Source organism: Manacus candei, unplaced genomic scaffold (genome assembly GCF_025592945.1).
Source record: "Manacus candei isolate 608988 ecotype Guabito, Panama unplaced genomic scaffold, ASM2559294v1 h1tg000277l, whole genome shotgun sequence".
In the NCBI taxonomy this organism is placed as follows: Eukaryota; Metazoa; Chordata; class Aves; order Passeriformes; family Pipridae; genus Manacus; species Manacus candei.
The window spans coordinates 108,597-114,792 of NW_026138325.1; the positions used below are offsets into that span (position 1 = coordinate 108,597).

At 61.7% G+C, this 6,196-nt stretch overlaps 1 long non-coding RNA gene across 1 annotated transcript; it reads right to left on the reverse strand.

Annotated features, from left to right (window-relative positions):
• Positions 1 to 2,294: 2,294 nt before the first annotated feature.
• LOC127464809 (uncharacterized) lies at positions 2,295 to 4,828 on the reverse strand. Its single transcript, XR_007901646.1, has 3 exons — positions 4,651 to 4,828; positions 3,513 to 3,598; positions 2,295 to 2,811 (listed from the first exon to the last, which is right to left on the reverse strand). It is a non-coding gene; the product is annotated as an uncharacterized LOC127464809 (long non-coding RNA).
• Between the last annotated feature and the right edge of the window lie 1,368 nt (positions 4,829 to 6,196).

Consider the following 6,196-nt stretch of genomic DNA (forward strand, 5'->3'; position numbering starts at 1 on the left):
CCCCCCAAATTAAGATCCCCCCCCAATTAACACCCCAAATCCTCCTCCTAATGAACCCCCCTAATTAACGCCCCAAATCTACCCTCTTAGCGAACCCCCCTAATTAAGACCCCAAATCCCCTTTCCCAATGAACCCCCTGATTGGAGCCCCCAATTAACACCCTAAGTAAAAAGGTCACTAATTAACGAGCCCCCAATTAAAAGCCCCCCAATAATGACCCTCCCAATGCACCTCCAATTAATAATCCCCAATTAACAGCTCCAATTAACACCCCATTAAGATCCTCCAATAACCCCCAACAACCCCCCAATTAATAGCCTCTAATTAACACTCCCCAATTAACACTCCCCCTAATTAATAATCCTAATAGAGACCCCTAATTATCAGCCTCTAATTAACGGCCACTAATAGAAATCCTCAGTTAATAACCCGCTAATTAATACGCCCTAATAGAGACCCCTCTAATTAATAGGCCCCAATTAATGGGCACTAATTAACTAATTAACCCCCTAAATTAACATCCCCCTGATTAATTAGCCTTTAATTAACGCCCCCGAGACCCCTCCCCAGAATTCCCCCCCATAGATCCCCTAAAATTAACATTCTCCCTTAATTAACCCCCAATCAACCCCTCAAATTAATAACTCCCTATTAATTAACCATTAATTCCCCCCCTAATTTGCCTCCCCGGAATTCCTCCCCCCAAATTATCTCCCTCTTAACGAACCCCCCAATTAACACCCTAAATAAATAAATTCCTCCAGATTAATTAACCTTTAATTAAGGTTAATTAACCCCCAGAGACACCTCAAATTGCCCCCCCCGACTGGAATTACCCCCCCACCTCTGGAATTACCCCCCCTGGAATTACCCTCCGAATAACCCCCCAAATTAACCCTCCCCATTCATTAACCCCTCGAATTAATTCCTCCAGATTAATTAGCCTTTAATTAAGGTTAATTAACCCCAGACACACCTCAAACCGCCCCCCCCCCCGGAATTACCCCCCTTGGAATGGAATTACCCACCCGGAATTACCCCCTAAATTAACCTCCCCCGCATTAATTACCCCCCTAAATCACCCCCCTCCCCTAATTAACCCCCTTAATTACCCCCCGGACACCCCCCGTGTCCCCTCCCCCCCCTCCATGACCCACATCTCCCCCAGGGGGGGGCAAATCCCGCCCTGATCCCCCCCCCTAATCCCGGACAGATGGTGCCTCCCCCCCCCCATCCCCCCTTCCCTTCCCATCCCCCCCCCTCTGGAATCCCGGATCCTCTTTTTTTTGGGAAGGGGGGGATTTTTTGGGGGCTCCCGGAATTCTGGATCCCCCCCCCCCCCCAATTCCAGGATTCCCCTGAATCCCGGGATTTCCTCTTCCTCTCTGGAATCCGGATCCTTTTTTTTTAGGGAAGGGGGGGGGATTTTTTGGGGGCTCCCGGAATTCTGGATCCACCCCCCCGGAATTCCAGGACTCCCCAAATCCCGGGATTTCCTCTCCCCCCTCCCCGGGACGGATCCAAGGTCGAGTGAAGGGGACGGAGGAATTTTCCAGGCTCGGCCTTGGCAGGATTCGGGAATTGGGGGGGGGAGGGAGGGGAAGGGGGGGAGGGGGGGCTGGGAGGGCAGGAAGCGCCACCCCCTCCCCCCTTTAGCCCCGCCCCCCTCACAGTGGGGACCCCAAATGGGGCCGTTTTGGACCCCCCAGCCCCCAACTGGGACATCCCAGCCCCAAACTGGGATCTCAGTGATCCAAACTGGGACATTCCAACCCTAAACTGGGACATTTCACCCCCAAACTGGGATCTCAATGATCCCAAACTGGGACATCCCACCCCCAAACTGGATCTCAGTGACCCCAAACTGGGACATCCCACAATCCCCCCCCAGTGACCCCAAACTGGGACATTCCAGCCCCAAACTGGGATCTCAGTGACCCCAAACTGGGACATCCCACAATTCCTCCCCCCCCCCGTTATCCCAAACTGGGGTCCCAGTGATCCCAAACTGGGACATCCCAACCCCAAATTGGGACATTTCACCCCCAAACTGGGACATCCCAGCCCCAAACCCAAACTGGGACATCCCACCCCCCAAACTGGGATCTCAGTGACCCCAAACTGGAACATCCCAGCCCGAACTGGGATCCCAGTGACCCCAAACTGGGACATCCCACCCCCAAACTGGGATCCAGTGACCCCAAACTGGGACGTTCCCCTCCCCCCCTCCCCAAACCGCCCCTCCCCCAACCACTGCGGGGGTGGGGGAGGGGCCACCGTAAAAAACCCCTTTATTTGTATAAAAAAGCCTTTTAAAAACCCGCGGGGGGCGTGGCCAAGCGGCGGGGGCGTGGCCGGGGTGAGTGACATCATGCAGGGACCCGCGTGGGCGGGGCCAGAGCGCCACGAGCGGGGGCGTGGCCCTTCCCGGGGGGGGTGGGCTAATTCATAGGGGGAGTGGTTAAAATGTGAGGGGGTGTGGCTAAAAACGCTGGAGGCGTGGCTAAAATGCTGGGCGTGGACAAGGGTGGGGCTGAGGGCGTGGCTTAGCCCGGGGGGTGTGGCTAAAGCAGCAGGGGCGGGGCTAAAATCGGGGTGATGCTACAAATATGGCGTGGCTACAGCTATGGGAGGGGCTACAAAGGGCAGAACAGCCAATGGGGGACAAGGGGTGGGTGGGCGTGTCCGGAGGGCAGGGGGCGTGTCCTCCGGGTGGGCGGGGTCAGTCGGAGTCCCCCTGTTCCACCTTGAGCAGCAGCTTCTTCCCGCGGGGCACCGGCCCCTCCCCCCGCGGGCCACGCCCCTTCGAGCTGGGGGGGGGGGGAAAGGGGGGGTCAGGGACCCCCAGACTGCCCCCAAAATCCAAAATCCCCAAAAATCCCCTGGGAGGGACCCCCAAAGTCCCCTAAATCCTCTCAAAAGGAACCCAAACTACCCCTAAAAACCTCAAACCCCCCCAAATCCTCTCAAAGAGACCCCCAGACCCCCCCCAAAATCCCCAATCCCCCCCAAATCCCCTCAAAAGGAGCCCCAAACTCCCCCCAAAAACCCCAAACTCCCCAAATCCCCTCGAAGGGACCCCCAGACTCCCCCAAACCCCTCCCAAGGTACCCCCAGACCCCCCACCCACCACCCAAAGGACCCCCAGACCCCCCCTCTGCCCCTCCCAAAGCACCCCCAACCCCCGGGGACCCCCAGACACCCCCCCAACCCCCCAAACGCCCCTCGAGACCTCTCCATCCCCTCAAAGGGACCCAAACCCCCCCAGAGGGACCCTCAGACCCCCCCAAGCCCCCCCAGAGAGAACCCCAGACCCCCAAAACCCCCCAGAACTACCCTCAGACCCCCCCAAATGGACCCCCAGACCCCCCCAAACCACCTCAAATCCCCCAAAGGAGGCCCAGACCCCCCCGCCCCACCCCCGAGGGACCCCCAACCCCCTCAAACAGACCCCCCCAAACTCCCAACCCCCCCAGACCCCCCCAAACCCCCCCAGCCCCCCCAGACTCACGGCCTGGCCACTGCCCCTCCCCCCTGGGTGGCCTCCAGGGCCTCGTTGAGCATCTTGAACATCTCGAAGCGCTCCCGGCCCCGGATCTGACCCCCCCCAAAAAAAATAGGGGGTCAGGGGGGTGCTGGGGGGGTCAAACACCCTCTCAGGGACCCCCTCCCCCAGAAAAAGGGGTTATGGGGGGTCCTGGGGGGGACAAAACCTCTCTCAGGACTCCCTTCCCCAAAAAAAGGGGGTCAGGGGGGTGCTGGGGGGACAAAACCCTACTCAGGGACCCCCTCCCCCAAAAAAGGGGTTATGGGGGGGACAAAACCTCTCTCAGGGACCCCCTCCCCCAGAAAAAGGGTTATGGGGGGACAAAACCTGCTCTCAGGGACCCCCTTCCCCAAAAAAAGGGGGTCAGGGGGTCCTGGGGGGGTCAAACACACCCCTAGGGACCCCCTCCCCCCAGAAAAAGGGTTATGGGGGGTCCTGGGGGGGACAAAACCTCTCTCAGGGACTCCCTTCCCCAAAAAAAGGGGTTATGGGGGGGCCAAACCCCCTCTCAGGGACCCCTTTCCCCAAAAAAAGGAGGTCAGGGCGTGCTGGGGGGGACAAACACCCCCTCAGAGACCCCCTCCCCCCAAAAAGGGGTTATGGGGGGTCCTGGGGGGGACAAAACCTCTCTCAGGGACTCCCTTCCCCAAAAAAAGGGGTTATGGGGGGGCCAAACCCCCTCTCAGGGACCCCTTTCCCCAAAAAAAGGGGGTCAGGGCGTGCTGGGGGGGACAAACACCCCCTCAGAGACCCCCTCCCCCCAAAAAGGGGTTCTGGAGGGTCCTGGGGGGTCTTGGGGGGGCCAAACACCCCCTCAGGGACCCCCTCCCCCAAAAAAGGGGGGTCAGGGGGGTCCTGGGGGGTCCAACACCCCCCTCAAAGCCCTTCTGCCCCCCCCAAATCAACACATTGACCCCCCCCAACTCCCCCTGGGACCCCAAAATCCCCCCCTTTGCCCCCCAGACCCCCTGAAATCCCCCCTAAACCCCCAAAATCCCCTCTAATGCCCCCAACCCCCCCCTGGACCCCCAACCCCCCCCCGGACCCCCAAACCCCCCCTGGACCCCCCAAAACCCGCCCTGGACCCCCCCCAGGCCCAGACCTGCAGGTAGAAGGTCTCGGGGTCGGGGTTCAGGACCCTCTTCTTGGAGCTCTCGGGGCTTCACTCGGGGGGGCAGGGCTGGGGGGGGGGGCAGGGGGGGCTCAGGCACCTGGGGGGACCCCCCCAAAGGCCCCAAGTGTTTGGGGGACCCCCAGGAACCCCCCAAGTGTTTGGGGGACCCTCAGGGACTCCCCAATTGTTTGAGGGACTCTGGGACCCCCCCAATTGTTTGAGGGACCCCCAGGACCCCCCCCAATTGTTTAAAAGACCCCCAGGGACCCCCTCAATTCTTTGGGGGACTCTGGGACCCCCCCCCATGGTCCCAATTTTTTAGGGACCCCCCCAAAAGTGTCTGAGCCCCAGCCCCTCCCCAGGCCCCACCCACCCCTCTCTCAGCCCCACCCCCTCCTCAGGCCCCACCCACATTTCTCCAGCCCCACCCCCTCCAAAGGCCCACCCCCTCCAGCCCCACCCCCTTCCCAGGCCCCACCCCTCACCTCTCTTGGTCCCACCCCCTCTCCAGTCCCACCCCCTCCTCAGGCCCCACCCACCCCTCTCCAGCCCCCCCAGGCCCCACCCTCACCTCTCCAGCCCCACCCCCTCCCAGGCCCCACCCACTTCTCTCAGCCCCACCCCCTCCCCAGCCCCCACCCACCCTCCCAGGCCCACCCACCCCTCTCAGCCCCGCCCCCTCCCCAGGCCCCGCCCCTCACCTCTCTTGGCCCCGCCCCTGGCCCCGCCCCTCTTGCGGTGATTCTCCTCCTCGATGCGTCGATCCCGCCCGGGCAGGCGCAGACCCGAACCTCGAAACAGCGCCGGCCCAGCAGCTGCCCCTGAGGGGAGAGGGACCCTCAGACCCCCACAGGGACCCCCAAACCACCCCAGGGACCCCCAACCATCCCTGAGACCCCCAAACCACCCCTGAGACCCCCAAACCACCCCAGGGACCCCCAAACCATCCTGAGACCCCCAAACCATCCCTGAGACCCCCAAACCACCCCTGAGACCCCCAAACCACCCCAGGGACCCCCAAACCATCCCTGAGACCCCCAAACCACCCCTGAGACCCCCAAACCCAGCAGCTGCCCCCTGAGGGGAGAGGGATCCTCAGACCCCTGAGACCACCCAGGGACCCCCAAACCACCCCAGGGACCCCCAAACCATCCCTGAGACCCCCAAACCATCCCTGAGACCCCCAAACCACCCCTGAGACCCCCAAACCCAGCAGCTGCCCCCTGAGGGGAGAGGGACCCTCAGACCCCCTGAGACCACCCAGGGACCCCCCAACCACCCCAGGGACCCCCAAACCATCCCTGAGACCCCCAAACCATCCCTGAGACCCCCAAACCACCCCTGAGACCCCCAAACCCAGCAGCTGCCCCCTGAGGGGAGAGGACCCTCAGACCCCCTGAGACCACCCAGGGACCCCCAAACCACCCCAGGGACCCCCAAACCATCCCTGAGACCCCCAAACCACCCTGAGACCCCCAGACCATCCCTGAGACCCCCAAACCCAGCAGCTGCCCCCTGAGGGGAGAGGGACCCT